The sequence below is a fragment of the Spinacia oleracea genome, chromosome 5 (genome assembly GCF_020520425.1).
Source record: "Spinacia oleracea cultivar Varoflay chromosome 5, BTI_SOV_V1, whole genome shotgun sequence".
NCBI lineage: Eukaryota > Viridiplantae > Streptophyta > Magnoliopsida > Caryophyllales > Amaranthaceae > Spinacia > Spinacia oleracea.
The window spans coordinates 105,154,288-105,177,642 of NC_079491.1; positions in this window are offsets into that span (position 1 = coordinate 105,154,288).

Consider the following 23,355-nt stretch of genomic DNA (forward strand, 5'->3'; position numbering starts at 1 on the left):
GTCTTGATTGGGAGGAGTTTGTGAATATGAACGCCAAGACCTATAAGCGAGTGACCTTGGAGTTCCTCGCTTCGGCTAGAAAGAGCGAGGTAGTTGACAATGAGGAAATATCGATTGAGTTGATCTTTTAAGTGTTCAACAACCATCACACTTTGATGCATAAAGAGATCAACGATTTCTTCTCCATTCCTTCGGACAAGGAGCTTTTCACCAACCCGGTGAGTGAATGTTTGGAGTCTTACGAAGAGCATGGTTGGTGGCGCTCTCTCACCGGTGAAAGGGGAAAGTTTGTTTCCGCGTCGGCAAAGTCTTCATCTTTCCAACACCCGTCCATCCGGTATGTTAGCCGGCTCATTATCTACGCCCTATTCTCTAAGGGATCTACCGGAGCCTTGTCGGGCACGGAGCTTGGTGCCCTTTGGTTGACTACAAGGAACGATATGGGTACATTGGATTTTGGCCAACTTCTAATTGTAAGGATCATTGATGTCCGAAATGCTTATCCGGTTAGTGAGCATATCCTTCTTGGGGGCATGCTCACTCTCCTCTTGCGGGCTCTTCCAAACGATCCTTATGTGGATGATCTCAAGGCCTTGAAACCGGTTCCCGGTGGTGAGTTCTTGGACATCGAAGCTATGTTCAATGCCAAAGGGATCAATTACAGGGACAAGGAGGATAATTATGTTTGGTGTGTCAAGAGTTCCGATTGCTTTCTTCCCGATCGATCCCTTACCTCATGGACTCCTCATATCCGCTACTTGCTTCCCCTTTCTCCCAAAATCAGTACCGCTCGTGATCCTATTCCTCCAACTCCTCCTCCGCCTAATTCAATGGCCATGGAGCCTCCCCTCCAAGAGGGTGGTACGTCTTCTTCCTCTCCTCTCTTTGATTTTAATGGATTGCAATCCACTCTTGCGGCTATTTTGCAAGGGAAAACGGAGCAAGCCCGTACTTTAGCTTCTCTTGCCCCTCAAGAGAGCCGCGAGGTGGCTTCTTATGGTGATTTTGACTCGCCCTACGATGGTAGGTGGGTGTATGATTTTCACGTGGACAAAGGGGATTTTGAGCCCTATGTCAACTATCCTTATCATCCACCCCGACAAGGGCCCGTACCTAGTTGGAATGAGGATCATACACCTACCTACCCCTATTGGACCGGACCTTCCCAACCCAATGTCACCCCCCCTTCGTACCCTCCTTATGATTACACCAAAATGGGGGGGGGGGAGAGTGACTATTGCGGCGACCCTATGTACCTGTAATACCCCATATTTATAAACATATTTATTAACAACAATTAATCTTAATTTGAAATTTGAGTTTTCTTTTTATAAAACGAGTGAAATAAAATTCATTATATTTATTCTTTTGGTTATTATTATATTATTAAAACGCTTTAGATTTCGTTATAATTTATCGATTTACTAAGCTATTGTTATAATCGATTTTAATATTTTATAAACTATATTAATTTATATTCATTATTGATTTTGAAGATATTATGGTTTAGATTAATTATTTTTAAAACTATATCTATTTATGAAATTATGATTTTAAAACTTAATTCGTGTTAATTTGATACGAGCAATTATTTTTCTAAAACTTGTTCTAATTAATTGGGTCAATTGTTTCAACATTACATAGTCAAGCCCAAACATATAAGTCATTCAAGCCCATCAAAATGCCATCCTCAATCAGAATTTTAAACCCAAAAGAAAAAGGAAAATAAAAATCTCAACACCACCATCATCAAACATCACGCATCATCATCTTCTTCACCATCATCACCATGTTCATCATCATACATCCATGGAAGTTTTTTGCAAGTTGCAAATTCACTGCTCATCTTCTTCTACGTGTAACCCATCAATCCAAACACCATCATCAACCTTCTCCTCCACAAGAATCACCACCCAAATCATCCAATCAACATTGATTTTCAATCTGATTTCTCACACCATTTCACCTATAAATAGAGCAAGAATGTACTCAATTCAATTCACAAATCAATTGCAAACCCATCCTCAAATTCCAGCAAGTTTAAATTCAAGAAAATTCAATTAAAGTTCACAAATAAACTCCCTGCTCCTCGTTGCTCCAGTCGACCACCACCTTCTGCCGCCGCCTCAACCACCTGCCGCTTCGCCTCCCCTTTCTCCTCATGCTCGCCAGTCCTCCTCCCTCCTCTTTCCGTCGCCCACTCCTCCCTCTGCCTCTGTTCCTCTTTCGCGGCCCCCTTCTCTCTCCTCCCTCCTCGCGTCTGTCCACCGCAAACCACCACCGAAAACCGCAGCCACCACCCTCCTTGCCGCCTGCAGCACCGCCGCTGTCCCAGCCCAGCCGGCGAACCAAACTCACGCAACCCCCCTCATTCTCTTCCTCTCCTCTGCTTCTGCTTTCTCTGTAAACAAGGACAACTTTGATTTATTTTGAAACCAACTAATGAATCAGTAAACTCAAAAGTCATGTGAACCACTTGTCCCATTAAAGAGTAAGTTGGCCCATTGTCATTTTCTAAAGCCTTATTTATTTATTTCTATATTTTTGCTATTTTATTTTTATTTTCATTTTCGTTTCTATTTAGATTCTAACGTTTTAATTATTTTGCTGTGTTTTGAAGTTACTTTAATTATTTAAAAGTCGTTGTTATTGAAATAACGATGATATTATTATTATTATTATTATTATTATTATTATTATTATTATTATTATTATTATTATTATTATTATTATTATTATTATTATTAGTACCAAGAATATGACATTTATTAATTTATAACTTTGAAAACTACGAATATAAAAGTACTTCTATTAATTATTTTATAATCCACGAATTAACGTTTTTCAAAAAGTAAAAAAAAATATAATTTTATTTTATAAGTCGTTTTATTAATTCAATCGAGTTACTGATATTAGTTATTTAATAACAAGAAGAAGCGGTCCTTGGAGCTCAAGAAGAATGGCCCATCGAAAGTAAGGAAAACGAGTGCTAATTGAGGTTTGAGGTAACATCTATTGCTAACACCCACAATCCGCTTCGCAAATGCGTTTAAGGAAATGATTTATGAATTTGGGAAATGCTTTATGATTTACAACCATGTTTATGATATAATTCTTGATTGGATTGTGGGATGCCTTTTGATTTCAATAATGAATTTATTAAAGTATGAATAATTTCAATGAGCCTTACGAAGCATGATTTATGATTATGAAATGTTATTCTGTCAACTCATGAATAAGAAACGAAACATGATAATGAAAAGTGAAAGACAAGGTTCTAGCATGTATTTGATATGTTATGTTCTGTTCTGATTCTGATTCTGATTCTGATTATGGTCGTGCACGTACCCTCGTACCCCGCTACCCCATGATGGGTAACGTCTGTTTCTGTCTGATTATGATGGTACGATCTGGTGGGAGACGTCCTATATTTTATTCATACTTGCCAGTAACCATGAATGAATGTTTTAATAATATAACGGAAAACTGTTATATTTTATCTTATTTGTTTATCCTGAATTTCAAAAGATTTTATGAAATGATTGCAAAAAGGTTTTACGATATTCTACTCTCCTTCTGTTTGCAAATAAAATGAATTGAAATGAATTTACGTTGTTAGGGTAGTTGTTACTGGGCCTCGGGTCATGATGTTGCTTTTGGTTTTAGGTACCGAAGAGGACAATGGGATGGATTAGTGTGAGGACGTATCACTTAAAGCAAGGTTACTCAGTTTAATAAGTGAGCTTCACTAGTTAATTATGTACTAAACTCTAGCTTTAATTCTAAGAATTATTATTATGGTTTGTATTATGACAACTTAGTTAATATCACGAGTCTTTTGTTTCATTAATCTTTGTTTAGATTAATATTGAATTATGCGCTTTGTATCTCTCAATAGAGAGGTACGGCATGTGACGCATCGACTAAACTAGGATTCCGCTGCTAATTATGGATTAATTAACTTAATAAAATTGATTAGAAGTCGGGGCGTTATAATACCCCAGGCCTATGCCGGATGAGCGGCCAAGTGATTGGCCCATGCGATACACCGGTTCGCCCGCGGGGTACACCAGAGGTTGGGATGGTACTAGAGGAGAGCCTCCCCAAGGCTTGTACCCCCTTAAGCCTAAATATTCTTGGCCCCCCTACACCGATGCCTCGGGTCCCGATGTGGACCCCACCTACAACTTCACCCCTTTCAACGACGAGCAAGCAATTGCTCATCGTCGTGAACGGGATGCATATTGGAGGGAGTATGATTGGAAAGGGAAGGGAACCGGCGGCCCGAGTCGCTCTTAGGAGCCACTCCACTTCTTCCCCATAATTTTGTTGTGATGGTATGCTTTTATTTAGCTTTGGGGGAGAAGTGAGCCGTGGGGGCTAGCTTTGGGGAGTTGGTCTTTGTTGTTGGTTTGTTGGTTCTTTTGCCATTTCGTGTGGTGGTACATGCATGATAATATCTTGATTATTTAGGTTTATTTTTCCATTTGGCCCTCGTCTACTAACTTTTTCTTGATTCTTTTTGAGTATTTTCTTTTTGGTACGTTCTCTTAGTGTGGATTCATTTCATCCACCATGCTCGATGATACTTTTGTGAGTTTGTTCGATTATTCCGGTTCTTTGCGGGACTTGCTCCCACGGGATCTCCGGTAACATCCTTCTAACTCACTTGCATTCTTTGGGATCGGGCATTATTCATGTGGGGCATTGGTTGGATGGGTAGTTGTGCCCCTCCTTGTTTCGGTTTAGGCATTGAGGACATGGCCTAATTCGAGCTTCGGGGGGGATTTTATTGTGTGGTTGCCATTATGATTTTCATGCCATTGATTGCGTGTATTTGTGTGCTCTTGTATATCTTTTCTTGTTAGTTTATTTGATATTAGGTTCTTTTTGTTTTGTTTTGTTTTCCTTTTTCTTTCTTATTTTCTTTTCTTTCATTTTCTTCCTTTTTTCTTTCATTTCTTTTCTTTTTCTTTCTTTTTCTTTCCTTTTTCTTTCTTTTTGTCAAGGCAAGTTTTTCTAGTTTTTAGGATTTATTCTTGATTCGGGCATAATAAAATTGGAACTTGTAGGTTAGAATGCTTTTATTCCTAATTGGTAGAGGTATGCACAGATTTGAATGTCTTAGTTCGAGTCTAGGATTTGGGTGTAAAGGTAGTTGGTTAGAACTTTTGATAGCATGGGTCTTGAACCCTTGGTTTGTGGTAAGATGGTGTCGTTCTCTATAGTGACTTGAAGCCGGAGAGGATAGTATTTGCTCCCATTTGTGAGGATCATGTTCATTTTAGCCCAATTCTCAAACACAAATATTGAGTGGCATGGATCCTTCGCATTGACTTTCCTATATCCCGAATTTGACTTTTTCCTTCCCGAGACCGCGAACGAACTACTTTAGGGGACGATAGAGGCATTTCTTTCGGTGAATATTTTTCTTTTTAGATTAGGACATTATTTTTAATTTTACTCTTATATTTTTTTTTGCATTTGCCCCCTTGTTAGACATTTGAGCCTTTCCCCTTCATTTCTTATAAGCTCATTACAAGCCGCTTAGCCTTTGTTTTATTTTCACCCTTAGAAGTGATAGTGAAGCTAGAGTAATTGTGCTTTGTGGTTTTAAATGTATATGCAAACGATGAGAAATGATGGTTGTGATAGGTTATGATTCATATGACAAAACATAAATCATGCGGAAAAACCATAAAGCCAGGAAAGCATATTATTTACACATAATCATTTAGCATAGTTTAGATGCATACACATTGTTGCGTGCCCTCCCTAGCTGCGCCAGAACCGAACAAGAATAAGTCTTTAGGACTCCAAGTGTCGTCCCGACGTAGATAGTCCACAGCACGTCTGGATCCGCCTTAAGCTTGACCAACTAGAATCGCCCTTAAGGTTGCTTAGGAATTTCGGCTATTTAGGTGCAAGTGTATGGCTGATTTTTCTTCAAAATCTTACCTTTAGAATACTTCAATTGTATCTATAAATTATGACCCTAGGCACCTATTTATAGAGGTATGGAAAAGGAACTGGAATCATATTAGGATACGAATTAATTAAACTAGAATCCTAGTAGAACTCTTATTTAATTGATTTATTCATTTAGGATTAGGAATTTAATCATATATCGAATCCTGATAGCTTTAGGTTTCGTATATGAACACAAACACACACACGCACGCACAGCAGCCCACGAGGGGCGCCATGCGCGCGCGCGCAGCCCGCGAGCACTCGCAGCCCATTGCCACGAGGACCACACGCTGCCGCAGCCTTGGCGCGCGCTGGGCCTGCCTTGCGGTGGGCCTGGCGCAGCCTTGGCTGGTGCGTTGTGGCGCGCTGGCTTGCTGGGCGATGGCCCGGCTTCGTGCTGGGCCTTCGTCTGGAAGGCCTCGTCCGATGCTAATTCGTACGATACGCTTCCGATTAAATTCCCGATTCCGGAATTTATTTCCGATACGAACAATATTTAATATTTCCGATTCCAGAATTAATTTCCGTTTCGAACAAATATTTAATATTTCCGTTTCCGGAATTATTTTCCGATTCCGATAATATTTCTGATTCTGACAATATTTCCGTTTCCGGCAATATTTCCGATTCCGGCAATATTTCCATTTCCATTAATATTTTCCGATACGTACCATGTTTCCGTTTCTGGCAACTTTTACGACTTGGATAATATTTATATTTCCGATACGATCCATATTTCCGTTTCCGGTAATATCATCGTTTCCGGAGTATTCATTTATTGCTTGTGACGATCTCAACTCCCACTGAAACCAAGATCCGTCGATTCCGAATATCCATAGATGGAGTATTTAATGCCATTAAATACTTGATCCGTTTACGTACTATTTGTGTGACCCTACGGGTTCAGTCAAGAGTAAGCTGTGGATTAATATCATTAATACCACTTGAACTGAAGCGGCCTCTAGCTAGGCATTCAGCTCACTTGATCTCACTGAATTATTAACTTGTTAATTAATACTGAACCGCATTTATTAGACTTAATATTATATGCATACTTGGACCAAAGGAATTATTTTCTTCAGTCTTCCACTTGTCCTTAGGGACAAGTGTGCATTACCTAATTCCTTTGTCGCTTGATGCTTGCTCTTGAACATAAGGTAAGAATTGTCATCCTGATTATGTCCAGAGGTGTTTCTCTGTTTCAGAGTTTAACTGATCAAATAAACAGATAATCATAGCCTATGATTCATCCGAGCACGACCATGCATTTTACAGTTTCTAGCTCTCCGAGTGGCCTTGTACAACTTTTAAGCATCTCATCCCGATTTATGGGAGGACAATCCCAATCTTGCGATCTTGAGATTAGACTTCGTTTGATAGGTGATTACCTGAGCGTTGCCTTTATAGCCTCCTTTTACGGTGCGACGGTTGGTCAACGTCAAAGCAACCAATTCTCAAACAAGTAATCTCAAATCACTCAGGTATTGAGGATTTAGTGTCTAATAATTTTAATGAAATTTACTTATGACAGATTTTCATCTCTTACAGTAAAGTTTCATAGGTCTGTCCGATACTAGTCTTCCCAAAGTAAGTATCTATGCAAATGATTATGACATTGCCATGTCCACATAGTTCAAGAAACAGAACTACTAGTCATCTTGCATTCTATTCGTCTAACGTTTTCTATGCGTCCAATTTTATAGAAAACTCCGATCAGGGACCATTTTCAACCTTTGACATTCAAGTTCACTTGATAGACATTTCTGACTCACAGGACTGGTCCTGACAGTCTATCTTGAATATTTCGTCAAATTGAAGGGACTCATCATTTAATAAACCACAAATTAAATGGAAAAATGAATTCTATTCATTTATTGTGAATGATTAACCAATAATGTTTTACAAAGAATTAAACTCTAAAACTTTAAAACATTAAACAAGGACATCAAAGCCATTCTCCAATATGCTTGATTCCCATAGCTGCAGTGTGCGAGTTGTGCTTTGCCTGGGGAAGAGGTTTAGTCAATGGATCTGATGTGTTGTCATCAGTTCCAATCTTGCTTATCTCGACTTCTTTTCTTTCAAAGAACTCTCGTAGAAGGTGAAATCTACGAAGTACATGCTTGACTCTTTGGTGGTGTCTAGGCTCCTTTGCCTGTGCAATAGCTCCGTTATTATCACAATACAGGGCTATTGGTCCTTTAATGGAAGGGACTACACCAAGTTCACCTATGAACTTCCTTAGCCATATAGCTTCCTTTGCTGCTTCATGTGCAGCAATGTACTCCGCTTCAGTTGTAGAATCCGTAATGGTGCTTTGCTTAGCACTTTTCCAGCTTACTTCTCCTCCGTTGAGGCAGAAGAAAAACCCAGACTGTGATCTGAAATCATCCTTGTCGGTTTGGAAACTTGCGTCCGTATAGCCTTTAACAATTAATTCATCATCTCCACCATAGACCAGGAAGTCATCTTTGTGCCTTTTCAGGTACTTCAAAATTTTCTTGGCAGCAGTCCAATGTGCCTCTCCTGGGTCTGATTGGTATCTGCTCGTAGCACTGAGTGCGTACGCAACGTCCGGGCGTGTACATATCATAGCATACATTATTGAACCAATCAATGATGCATATGGAATCCCATTCATTCGTCTACGCTCATCAAGTGTTTTTGGGCACTGAGTCTTGCTTAGAGTCATTCCATGAGAGATGGGTAGGTAGCCTCGCTTGGAGTCTGCCATCTTGAACCTATCAAGTACCTTATTGATATAAGTGCTCTGACTAAGTCCAATCATCTTTTTAGATCTATCTCTGTAAATCTTGATGCCCAATATGTACTGTGCTTCTCCTAGATCCTTCATCGAAAAACATTTCCCAAGCCAAATCTTGACAGAGTTCGACATAGGAATGTCATTTCCGATAAGTAATATGTCGTCGACATATAATACTAGGAAAGCAATTTTGCTCCCATTGACCTTCTTGTATACACAAGATTCGTCTGCGTTCTTGATGAAACCAAAGTCACTGACTGCTTCATCAAAACGTATATTCCAGCTCCTGGATGCCTGCTTCAATCCGTAGATTGATTTCTTTAGCTTGCATACCTTTTTAGCATTCTTTGGATCCTCAAAACCCTCAGGCTGTGTCATAAACACAGTTTCTGCTATAACGCCGTTTAAGAAAGCGGTTTTGACATCCATCTGCCATATTTCATAATCGTAATATGCAGCGATTGCTAACATTATCCGAATAGACTTTAGCATTGCAACTGGTGAAAAGGTTTCATCGTAATCCACACCGTGGACTTGCCTGTAACCTTTTGTAACCAATCTAGCTTTGAAAACTTCAAGTTTCCCTTCCTTGTCCTTTTTCAGTTTGAAAACCCATTTGCTTACAATGGCATGGTAGCCATCTGGCAAATCGACCAAATCCCATACTTGGTTTTCAGACATGGAGTCTAATTCAGATTGCATGGCTTCATGCCATTGCTTGGAGCTAGGGCTCGTCATAGCTTGTTTGTAAGTCGCAGGTTCATCACTTTCAAGTAATAGAACATCATAGCTCTCGTTCGTAAAAATACCTAAGTACCTTTCCGGTTGAGATCTATATCTCTGCGAACTATGCGGGGTTACATCTCTAGATTGACCATGATTCTCACCAGATACTTCTAAAGATCTCTGAGTTTCATCTTGAATGTCATCTTGAGAATTCTCTAGAGTTTGTTGTTCGACTCGAATTTCTTCGAGGTCTACTTTTCTCCCACTTGTCATTTTGGAAATGTGATCCTTTTCCAAAAAGATACCATCTCGAGCAACAAACACCTTGTTCTCAGATGTATTGTAGAAGTAATACCCCCTTGTTTCCTTTGGATAGCCCACAAGGATACATTTGTCAGATTTTGGATGAAGTTTGTCTGAAATTAATCGTTTGACGTATACTTCACATCCCCAAATCTTAAGAAAAGACACTTTTGGAGGCTTTCCAAACCATAACTCATATGGAGTCTTTTCGACAGCTTTAGACGGAGCTCTATTTATAGTGAGTGCAGCTGTATTTAGTGCATATCCCCAGAATTCTAATGGAAGTTCGGCCTGACCCATCATTGACCTAACCATGTCTAGCAAGGTTCTGTTCTTCCGTTCCGACACTGTTCCATTGTGGTGTTCCAGGAGGAGTTAATTCTGATACAATTCCACATTCTTTCAGATGGTCATCAAATTCATAGCTCAGATATTCACCGCCTCTATCAGACCGCAGTGCTTTAATCTTCTTGCCTAATTGATTCTCTACTTCACTCTGAAATTCCTTGAATTTGTCAAAGGATTCAGACTTATGCTTCATTAGGTAGACATAACCATATCTACTGAAGTCATCAGTGAAAGTGATAAAGTAGCTGAAACCACCTCTAGCATTTGTACTCATTGGTCCACATACATCTGTATGGATTAAACCCAATAGTTCAGTTGCTCTTTCTCCAACTTTAGAGAAAGGTAGCTTTGTCATTTTGCCAAGTAAACATGATTCGCACTTACCATAATCCTCTAAGTCAAATGGTTCTAGAATTCCTTCCTTTTGAAGTCTTTCCATGTGTTTCAAGTTAATATGGCTTAATCGACAATGCCACAGATAGGTGAGATCTGAATCATCCTTTTTGGCCTTTTTGGTATTTATGTTATAAACTTGTTTGTCGTGATCTAATAAATAAAGTCCATTGACTAATCTAGCAGATCCATAAAACATCTCTTTAAAATAAAACGAACAACTATTGTCTTTTATTATAAAGGAAAATCCCTTAGCATCTAAGCAAGAAACAGAAATGATGTTTTTAGTAAGGCTTGGAACATGGAAACACTCTTCCAGTTCCAAAACTAGCCCAGAGGGCAACGACAAATAATAAGTTCCTACAGCTAATGCAGCAATCCGTGCTCCATTTCCCACTCGTAGGTCGACTTCACCCTTGCTTAACTTTCTACTTCTTCTTAGTCCCTGTGAATTGGAACATAAGTGTGAGCCACAACCTGTATCTAATACCCAAGAAGTTGAATTAACAAGTCTACAGTCTATAACGAAAATACCTGAAGATGGAACGACTGTTCCGTTCTTCTGATATTCCTTTAGCTTCAAGCAATCTCTCTTCCAATGCCCCTTCTTCTTGCAGTAGAAGCATTCGGATTCCGAAGTGGGTTGACTGACCTTCCTCTTTTCAGATTTGGCGCCAGTTTGCTTAGTTGGGCTGGCCTTGTTGCCACCTTTCTTAGCATTCCTCTTCTTTCCAGATTTCTTGAACTTGCCCCCACGCTCCATAAGCACATCTTGCTTATCACTTTTGAGCGTCTTTTCAGCGGTCTTCAGCATACCGTGAAGCACAGTGAGCGTTTTGTCCAGACTATTCATACTGTAGTTCAGTTTGAACTGATCATACCCGTTATGAAGAGAATGGAGGATGGTGTCTACAACCATTTCCTAAGAGAATTGTTGATCCAGCCGACTCATTTTCTCAATGAGTCCAATCATTTTGAGAACATGTGGACTTACGGGCTCGCCTTTCTTGAGCTTGGTCTCAAGAATTTGCCTATGAGTCTCGAATCTTTCGGCCCAAGCCAGATCTTGGAACATGTTCTTTAACTCACTGATGATCGTGAAAGCATCTGAGTTGATGAACGTTTTCTGTAGATCTGCACTCATGGTTGCAAGAATTAGACATTTCACATCCTTGTTGGCAGCAATCCAACGATTGAGGGCTGCCTGAGTGACCCCTTCGCCTGCGGCTTCGGGCATCGCCTCTTCCAGGACATACTCCTTTTCTTCCTGCATAAGAACTATTTGCAAGTTACTTTGCCAGTCAAGGAAGTTTTTCCCGCTCAACTTCTCCTTTTCGAGAATTGATCGAATGTTGAATGAATTGTTGTTTGCCATAATTAAAACTACAATTGAGAAAGAATAAACAAATAAACAATCATTCACAATTTCTGTTAATAAACTTAAATTCTAGCATACATGCATAATTCAATGTTTATTAAGCATTTTATTCAAGTTATGTGTTCCGGCAGGTGTGAATAAAATGATTCCAAGACCCTAAAATCCATTGAAGAATTAAGCACATTATGTATTTAGACTCAATTCTAAAATCTTTTAGGTAAGCAAAAACCTTTCGCTAATAGTCTAGAAACTACTCTTGGTTGATAGGTACGTCTAAGAGCTTATTAGGTAAACCTATCGATTTTGCCACGACATAAAAGGACTCCTTACTTATATCGTTGAGTTTCACCAAAACTAACATGTACTCACAATTATTTGTGTACCTTACCCCTTTAGTATCGATAAGTAACACCTCGTTATGGCGGAAAACTATTACTAAGATCGATGTAAAGGATATCCAAGTAAGTGTTATTCTGGCATGGCACCTTTTAACTCAATTTTTAAGTTTGGAACTTAAGGCTCTTACTATGTTGGTTAGATTTTAAGTGAACTAAAATCCTTAATCATGCAACATAATCAAGCCTTGATCTCATGCATATTTAAGACATATTTAATAGCAATAAATAACTTAAGGCATGCATAAGATAAATGTGATCTAGTATGGCCCGACTTCATCTTGAAGCTTCAACTTCAAAGTCCGTCTCGAAAATGGAAACTTCGTCTTGAATTTCACCGTGGGAGGCGCCATTTTCTCCAAATAGGATAAGCTATAATTAAAACTAATTACAACTATTTGATGGTATGCAGACCATATTTAAATTGAAAAACAAATTTGGTGCATTAGACCAATTACATTCAAATTAATGGTACGCAGACCATATTTTCTATCCTATTTGGGCCATACTAGTCACTTCATAACCTGCAAAACAGTACATATACAATATATACCATTCACCCATTCATTATCATGAATGGCCCACATAGCTAGTTAGTAAAACACGTTATGCATCACATAAATATTTGCAGCAATTAATTAAGGGCACCAATAATCTACCAATTATTCAGTCCTTATTAATTCTGATCAAGTTGTTTAACCTTAAAGGATTTGTAGACCTAATCAAGAGTTTATGACTAAAATTGCTCCCACTTAAACCAATAAATTCATATGCTTTACTAATTTTAAACATAAAAATGTATTTCTAGTCTAACCGGAAACATACAAATTTAATTAAAATTTAAAGCTCATATAAATTTATAATTGAATCCACTTATTTAATTTACTTTCAGTCGAATTTAAATTAATTCAAGGTTTTTAATTTTAGTAAAATAATTAGAATAAATTAAAATTTATAATAATTATAATATTCAAAATTAAAATCCAAGAAAACAATTTAAATTATTAATTTTAAAATTAATTAAAATTATATGAACTGAAAATCTCAAATTAAAATTTAAAACTCGATAATCGTAACATGACGAGCACTTAGGCTTGCGCCCAAGCCCCGTCGATTGCTCGGCCTGTCGTTGGCCCATGGCACATTGTAGCAGCAGCCACGCGCAAACGCAGCAAGCCAAGCCACGCTTGCGCGCAGCCTGCCTGCCCATAGCATCGCAGCAGCTACGATGGTGCTCGCTCGCTCGCGCAAGCAAGCGCTCGAGGCCACGCGTGTTGGTGCGCAGAGCAGCGATCGCTGGGTGACCAGCTCTCGCCCTCGCGCGCGCGTGCCTCTCCTCGTGCCATGCCATCGCTCTTCGCCCATCGCCCACATGCGCACATCACTCGACACAAGGCAGAGCTGCTGCCTTGTACTCGCGCGCCCCTCGCCTTGCTCGCTGCATTCGAACCGCATGGGCGACGAGCTCCCTTGCTCGTCGTCGCATGCCCGCACTATACAACACCCCTTAAGGGTAACACGTAGCTTCCATTGCTTTGTGCGTGCAACATTAATGAGCGTTTCCAAAAAAAAAATTAAAATTTTTAATTCAAAATTAATGACAAATTAATAAAACATATGAATTTCATAATTTTAGGGCGAAAAATCGAAAATTTATTAATCAATTAATTTCCGATTAATCATGGATTCAAATCTAGGTCATAAAAATTTAAAATTTAACACAAATTAACAATTTTTATGGTGGTTTTTAATCATAGGTATCTAATTAAATTATTAATTAATTATGAAAATCAAATCAATTCTAAATTATTCGAATTTCAACAAATTAATCATAATTACAAATTAGATTGCATAATTAACAAGGCTAGGCATTCAAACATGTTAAACATATACAGTAGGTCAATCAAAAATTCAAGATTTATGAACAAGAATCACAAATATTTAATTTAACATCTTAAATTTACAAACTTCTGCGTTCGAAAAACTAAAACCTCCGAAAAGTCATAGTTAGGCTTCGAATTTTAGAATGCCTTTTACATGCGGAATTGACACAAAAATCACTCGATTTGGATGAGTAACGAAGAAACTGCCGAAAAACTGCGTACATATAATTAAATAAACGCAATTTGCAATTAATTAACAATTACGAAAATTAATCACCCCTTTAAATTCCTTGCAAATTTGTAATATTTAACCATGTTTATGCAATTTAGATTATGAAAATAATAAGAGGCTCGTGATACCACTGATAGGTTATGATTCATATGACAAAACATAAATCATGCGGAAAACCATAAAGCCAGGAAAGCATATTATTTACACATAATCATTTAGCATAGTTTAGATGCATACACTTTGTTGCGTGCCATCCCTAGCTGCGCCCGAACCGAACAAGAACAAGTCTTTAGGACTCCAAGTGTCGTCCCTCCGTAGATAGTCCACAGCACGTCCGGATCCGCCTTAAGCTTGACCAACTAGAATCGCCCTTAAGGTTGCTTAGGAATTTCGGCTATTTAGGTGCAAGTGTATGGCTGATTTTTCTTCAAAATCTTACCTTTAGAATACTTCAATTGTATCTATAAATTATGACCCTAGGCACCTATTTATAGAGGTATGGAAAAGGAACTGGAATCCTACTAGGATACGAATTAATTAAACTAGAATCCTAGTAGAACTCTTGTTTAATTGATTTATCCTTTTAGGATTAGGAATTTAATCACATATCGAATCCTGATAGCTTTAGGTTTCGTATATGAACACAAACACACACACGCACGCACAGCAGCCCACGAGGGGCGCCATGCGCGCGCGCGCAGCCCGCGAGCACTCGCAGCCCATTGCCACGAGCCCCACACGCTGCCGCAGCCTTGGCGCGCGCTGGGCCTGCCTTGCGGTGGGCCTGGCGCAGCCTTGACTGGTGCGTTGTGGCGCGCTGGCTTGCTGGGCGATGGCCCGGCTTCGTGCTGGGCCTTCGTCTGGCAGGCCTCGTCCGATGCTAATTCGTACGATACGCTTCCGATTAAATTCCCGATTCCGGAATTTATTTCCGATACGAACAATATTTAATATTTCCGATTCCGGAATTAATTTCCGTTTCGAACAAATATTTAATATTTCCGTTTCCGGAATTATTTTCCGATTCCGATAATATTTCCGATTCTGACAATATTTCCGTTTCCGGCAATATTTCCGATTCCGGCAATATTTCCATTTCCATTAATATTTTCCGATACGTACCATGTTTCCGTTTCCGGCAACATTTACGACTTGGATAATATTTATATTTCCGATACGATCCATATTTCCGTTTCCGGTAATATCATCGTTTCCGGAGTATTCATTAATTGCTTGTGACGATCTCAGCTCCCACTGAAACCAAGATCCGTCGATTCCGAATATCCATAGATGGAGAATTTAATGCCATTAAATACTTGATCCGTTTACGTACTATTTGTGTGACCCTACGGGTTCAGTCAAGAGTAAGCTGTGGATTAATATCATTGATTCCACTTGAACTGAAGCGGCCTCTAGCTAGGCATTCAGCTCACTTTATCTCACTGAATCATTAACTTGTTAATTAATACTGAACCGCATTTATTAGACTTAATATTATATGCATACTTGGACCAAGGGCATTATTTCCTTCTGGTTGTTGGTTAGAATGGAAAGTTTGGAAGAGTATGATGTATATAGTGAATAAAGAGGCACAAGCAAAAGAAAAAAAAAAGTTTAGAAAAAGCCAAAAATAGAGGGCAAAGAGAAAAGTTTCATTTCCGACGCCTTCCCTGTGTCACGAGAACCTATCTTTGAGGGTGAATAGGATCTAGAGAGTTGACACGGTAAGATCGGTTGAAGGGGGATAGATAAGTGCAATTACTTAGTTCTCTATACCTCACACTTGAATCTTTCACTCGACTTAAGACATTGATTAGCATGCATTCGTTTATTGATTTAGTAATATTTGCATCCTTTTGTGCTCGTTCCATAATAAAAGCCCGGTTCTTGGATTTTGTAGTTTTGTTTTGTTTTAATTTGTTTTCTTTTGTTTTCTTTTCCTTTCTTCTCTTTCCTTTTCCCATTCTTGGTTTATGTTCCTTTTTAGGTCTTGCCTTGGCCAATTTTCGGAAGAGTTATAGGTTGAAATCTTTGAAAACCCTTGCAAGATCCCACTCGCCCTCATGAGCGATTGTGGGGTTTAAAGAGCTTGTTGCATATGCTTAAATGCAACCGTGATTTCTACGAAAGCGAGTTAGGTTGTATATTATTGTAGTTCTCGTTTTAGTAATTTCTAGAATCTGAATAATGAGCACGTTCTTCCCTATTTCATGCTTAGTTTGCTAGAGACTAGCAAACACTTAGCTTGGGGGAGTTTGATGAGCGACATTTATGTCGCTCTTAGCTTATGTTTTATTATTGTTTTTATTATGAATTTTGTGATTTTTAGGTAGTTTTTATGCCATTTGTATGTTCTTATTCAACTTTGATGCTTTATAGGAAAATCTTGAAGAAATGTGGAAATCCGAGTAGAATTGTGCAAGAAGCAGCCTTGTGCAATCGCACAGGAATTGTGTATGCTCGCACAGTGAAGAAGAGGAGTTATTGAAGGCAACACAAGGCTGTGCGCCCGGGTAACAGAGTGCGTTCGCACCAAGTCGATGAAAATTTCCAGTAGCTCCCCTTTTATGCATGCGCTCGCACGATAATTATGTACCCTCGCACCAGATTCCCATGCGCCCACACAGCAAAGCCATGCGACCACACAAGAAATCTCAAAGAAGAACAGCTGAAGTTGGTCTGTGCGACCACGCAGAATTTTCATGCGCTCGCATGGCACGAAGGGTCTGATTCGTCGCTCTGTGTGGACGCACAAAATTTTTGTGCGCCCACACACACTTACCTGTTCGCACGCACAAGGGTGTGTGCGCTCGTAGACTAACGCGGGCTGACATAATTTCGTGATTTAAAATTCTATTTTCAGAAACACATAAATACTTTTTTCGATTATTATTTTGAGGCGGAGTTTCAGAGTTAGTTTTTAGAAAGGGAGAAAAATTAGTTTTCAGTTTTAGGCATTGATTTTTAGAGATAGAAAGTCAAGAACACTTGGTTGTAGAATTCAGATTTGAAGATTATTGCAGAATTTTGAAGCTTCATTATAATTTCTCTTTCTCTTATTCTCTTATTCTCTTCTACTTCTTCTAATTGCTTTCTTAATTTCTTTAATTTCTGAATTTTATGATTTCTCTTTTTGATTGTTTTTACTTTTGATTCTCATCATTTCCATTTCAATTGCTAGCTTACTCTTCAATTTCATTTTCAATTCCATGGCTAAGTTCAATTGCTTGATTTCATTCATTAGCATAATGAGTAATGAGTAGTTTAATTGTTAGGGTCAGGGGTGATTCTTGGGGAGTAATTGGGGAATGTAGAGTTAATTTGTTGATTGGTGACATGATTAAATTGTGACTTGCAATCACTAGTAGAAAAATTCATTTGTTGCCATGACTTAGCTGCGTGAATGAATTAACGCCTACAACTTTATGAGAAATTCGAGGAATTAGTAAAAAAAATAACACTTTGCGGCGTTATATATCTTCAATTAAAACGCAGCGAATTATTAAAATAAATAAATATGGCCGCGTCTATCCTTTAACGCCACGAATTTGGAGATACTTCTTTCATTCTTTCTTTTGGCTTGTCTTCACTTCACAAAAACACCAACACCTTCTTCTTCCTTCGTACAACTGACTGACTCTGACCTACTTTCTTCACCACCGAATTTCGCCGGGAAACTTACGCTCCACCGCCGCCGTGGTCATTCGAACTCATCTCCGTCGCCGCCGTTCTCACTTGAGGTAAATTATGCTGCCACTGGCTCCTCCTCATCCTTTCCTTTTTTTTCGTTCAATTGCTCTATTCCCCCTCATTTCAGTCTCTCAGTTTACATGAATTGTGTTTAATTATCTAATTATTGCTCTCTTTCTCTGTCCTCTCCTCTCCTCTCTCCCGCTGAAACTGTAAATTAATTAACCCTAATTTTCAATGTCAAATTTTGGCTTAAAAGAACCTTAAAAATGCTTTAACTTTATATCTGATTGTATCCTACGAATTTGGTGTTGGTTCAGGCTCGAGATTAAGAAACCTGAAATTTTTGTTCATGGGTTTTGCTTAGGTTTTAAGCTAAATTTAAGATTTCATTGTAATTCGTTCTTGGGTGTAACACGTTGTATTTGGGTTTGTAGATTCAAGATTTGCTTCTCAACTTTGTGAATAATGCGGTGAGTTTTGACACTGGTTTTGGTGGAATTCGGGTTGTTTATCGCTCTGGCGTTGGTGAGGCTCATGGTGTCGAGCTTCGTACTGTTATGGAAGCCATGGATGTAAGTTTCTGTTTGGTCAATGCAGTGAGATGTTGTTATGTGCTATTTAATTCTTTATTCTTAACTAACTGAGTGTATAAATGTATGATGATATTCATTAGCAAACTCGCTAAATTTAGTGTATGATTTGAGTATTCCATGGCTGACTTGAGGATTCATTTAGCTGCCATTTCCTAGAGTTTATAGTTTTCAATTGTCATTTTCCCAGGTGCTAGGAATACTTGATTATGGGCTTGCAAGGTCTGCTGACTTATTCATCAAGCATGTCATTGCTCCTGCAGTGAATTTTATCTCCCCCGTTTCGTTTCTGGAAGAATCTAGTGGTAGCTTGGTCGAGAGCAGTGACAAAATCTTGAAGATAGTCTCAAGTCCAGAGTCGAAGGTAACATCAATGATATAACTACTAGTATAATAAATTTGGTCCCTTTTCACTCCAGAAATTGTATGTATATTGAGTGCTAAAGCGGACAAGCAATTAAGATATAAGAAATCAGGAAGAGCATTAAAGAATTTTGTGATTGGTAAATTTTAATTAGTCAGTAATACACTAAAACATTAGACTACGTTATTCAAGGGAAAGAATGCAGCATGCTATAGCCTGTTATATTAAAGAATGCAGCATGCTATAGCCTGTTAGATTAAAGAATGCAACATGCTATAATCTGTACTGTTTTGTACTGTTCTAAATTTATCACAGTATTTGCGTCGTCTTTGTGTGTATGAGTAGATGGATGATGCTGCTGCCCTTCTCAGAGTTATCTGTTGAGCTGGTTTTTCTGGTTTGGGGTTAGATGTCGTTGTTTGAGGCTACTTAATGTACTCAAATGAGAGAGTTTCGGGTTGGTGGTTTTTATTTAATTCCAAAAAACTATGTCATTTAATAGTGGAATAACAGTTTATCCATGACTTGAGTATCAGTAGATGTAAACATGTCATATCGATCTCATACCCCCTTCATTCTTAAGTCTGAATCTGATAACAGTTTATCCATTGTACTCTAGATAACACAAATCTTTATGTAGGTTTAGAACTAAGAAATGAAACTTAATCTGATTAGTTAAAGTATTATAGCTTTACTGAAATCTTACACTATTTAAAACTGAAAAATTTAGGGAAACACACGATTTCATCCTCGAACCATTTAGGGTAACGCACAAGGTCGCCAGCCTTGAAACTCATATACTGTTCGCTACATTCAAGGACAACTCTAACCTCTCCCTTTTCGATGTATACCAACTGATCCACATGCCAGGCCCAAGGCAATCTGCATTTTCCTGTCTTCCATGTTGTCCATCTTGATACACAAAGCTCGTTTGTTATTAGGCCTTGATCTGTTGAGATGTAGAAGTATTAGTAACTTTTAATTTCCATTATTGTTTTGTTTACTGTTAGATTGATTTAGTTTACTATTAGAGAGATAAAGTTTACTTTTGCCTAAATTGATTACTCTATCCGTTTGTGTCAACACACCTTCTCAATCATTAACCGTTATTCCAACTCAAATTGTTCTACCCATAATAGATAAAATTTAGAAGAAAGTACCATAACAACACTTATCAAACATGACCTAATCAGGATAGAACACCGAAGTAGAACTAGCCTAGGACATAAATTAGCTGATTATGATAGCACATCCCTTGCTGATCAGTATCTGATTAATTAGTTTTATTGCATATGGAGCACACTAGTAACCTCATACTCTTAATAATTATGTGTTGGAAAGGTGGAATCCCTTGGTATGCGCCACCTGAAAGAAGCATTCAAGAAAAATCAAGGGAAAAAATAAGTAAATTGCAAACAAAAGTTTACATAGAGATTGCCATTGCATTATGGAAGCTAGTTCAATATTTCAGCCTTGTTTCAATTTGTCAGTCTTTTACAGCCTTGTTTCAATTTGTTAGTCTTTTTTACAGCCTTATTGAAGCTTTGTTCTGATCAGACTTTCAGTTGTGATCAGTTCAAGCTTTGTTCTGATTAGACTTTCAGTTCTAATCAGTTTTAGACTTTTAGTTCTGATCAGATGCAAGCTTCTGGTTTTGTTTTCAGCTATGTGTACGTTTATCTGACACAACACAGCAGAACACACACACAACACACACACACACACACATGAAATACACACAACACACTCAAACACACAACACAAGTAACACAGACAGCAGAACACACACACAAAAGAACACACGCAGCCATTCTATTTGCATGTTAGTTCTGGTCAAAGTTGACCAGGATTGACTTTTTTTGAGATTTTGGTCAAAGTTGACCAGCGTTGCAGTGTGGAGGTAACTGCCACGTAAATAAGATTTGATATTTATAGTTTGTATAGATTCCTTTTTTACTTAATCTAAATTCTAATCTTGTTTCTAGTGCTCTCAACAAAAGGGAGGCCTTGAGGGTGGATTTTGCGTAATAAGGTACATGTTTGATTTAGTCTCCGATTGCAGTGATGTTTCAGATTTATAGAAGGTAAGGGTGTTATCCTTATTATTTGTTTAATTTATTTTTGGAATTTAATTTAGTTATGATTTGGTTATGTCTTGTTCTGTTTGCTTCTGTTCTGTTTTGGTTTGTTTACTTTGATTTTAGTTCTGTTTTGTTTTGGTTGCAATGTTCACTTAAAGATCATACAATATATAGTTGAGAGTTCAAGCGAAAACAATCGATATAGTCAAAATATGTCATATAACAAACAAACGAACCTTAAATGTGCATAACTTGACAAAAAATATGAGAATGAGTCTTAGCCACCTAATACTAAGTATATTAAACATGTAAAGGGTTTATAATACCTATTTAGCTTCATTAGTTGAGAGTTGGGAGCGAAAATAACCATTATAGTCAAAATATGTCCTATAACTATCAAACGGGCTTTAAATGTGCATAACTTGACAAAAGTAAATGATAATGAGTCTTAGAAACCTAATAGTAAGTATATTAAACATGTAAAGGGTTTATAATACCAATTTAAGTTCACGGATTAGAGTTGGGAGCGAAAACGACTATAATAGTCAAAATATTACCTATAACGTTAAAAAAAGACTAAAATGTGCATAACTTGACCAAAGTAGATGAGAATGAGTCTTAATAACCTAATAATAAGTGTATTAAACATTTCAAGGGTTTAGAATACCTATTTAGATTCATTAGTTTAGAGTAGGAAGCAAAAACGGGCATTTAAGTCAATTATAACATATAACAATCAAACGATCCTTAAATGTGCATAACTTGACCAAACTAGGTGAGAATCAGTCTTATAAACATAGAACTGATTATATTAAAATTATAAAGGTTGTAGAATACATATTTAGCTTAATTAGTCGAGGGTTGGGAGCGAAAACAACCATTATAGGCAAAATATGTCATATAACGAACAAACGAGCCTTAAATGTGCATAACTTGACAAAAAATATGAGAATGAGTCTTATCAACCTAATACTAAGTATGTTAAATGTGTAAAGGGTTTATAATAACAATTTAGCTTCATTAGTTGAGAATAGGGAGAGAAAACAACCATTATAGTCAAAATATTTTATATAAAGAACAAACGAGCCTTAAATGTGCATAACTTGACAAACAAAAAATATGAAAATGAGTCTTAGAAACCTAATACTAAGTATATTAAAGATGGAAATGGTTTAGAATACCTATTTAGCTTCATTAGTTGAGAGTTGGGAGCGAAAATAACCATTATAGTCAAATTATGTCAAATAACGAACCATCGAGCCTTAAATGTGCATAACTTGACAAAAAAAAAATGAGAATGAGTCTTAGAAACCTATACTAAGTATATTAAAGATGTAAAGCGTTTATAATACCTATTTAGCTTCATTAATTGAGAGTTGTGACCGAGAACAATCATTATAGTCAAAATATGTCATATAATGAACAAACGAGCCTTAAATGTGCGAAACTTGACAAAAAAGATGAGCATGAGTCTTAGAAACCTAATAATAAATATATTAAAGATGTAAAGGGTTTAGAATACCGATTTAGCTTCATTAGTTGATAGTTGGGAGCGAAAACAACTATAACAGTCAATATATGACCTATAACGATCAAACGAGCCTTAAATGTGCATAACCTGACAAATGTAGATGAGAATGAGTCTTACAAACCTAATACTAAGTATATTAAACATTTAAAGGGTTTAGAATACCAATCTAAGTTCACGGGTTAGAGTTGGGAGCAAAAACGACTATAACAGTCAAAATATGACCTATAATGATCATTAAAGCCTTAAACGCGCATAACTTGACCAAAGTATATGAGAATGAGTCTAAGTAACTTAATACTAAGTATACTAAACATTTAAAGCGTTTAGAATACAAATCTATGTTCACGGGTTAGAGTTGGGAGCAAAAACGACTATAACAGTCAAAATATGACCTATAATGATCATTAAAGCCTTAAACGCGCATAACTTGACCAAAGTATATGAGAATGACTCTAAGTACCTTAATACTAAGTATATTAAACGTTTAAAGGGTTTAAAATACCAATCTAAGTTCACGGGTTAGAGTTGGGAGCAAAAACGACTATAATAGTCAAAATATGACCTATAATGATAAATAAAGCCTTAAACGCGCATAACTTGACCAAATTAGATGAGAATGAGTCTAAGTAACCTAATACTAAGTATATTAAAAATTTAAACGGTTTAAAATACCAATCTAAGTTCACGGGTTAGAGTTGGGAGAA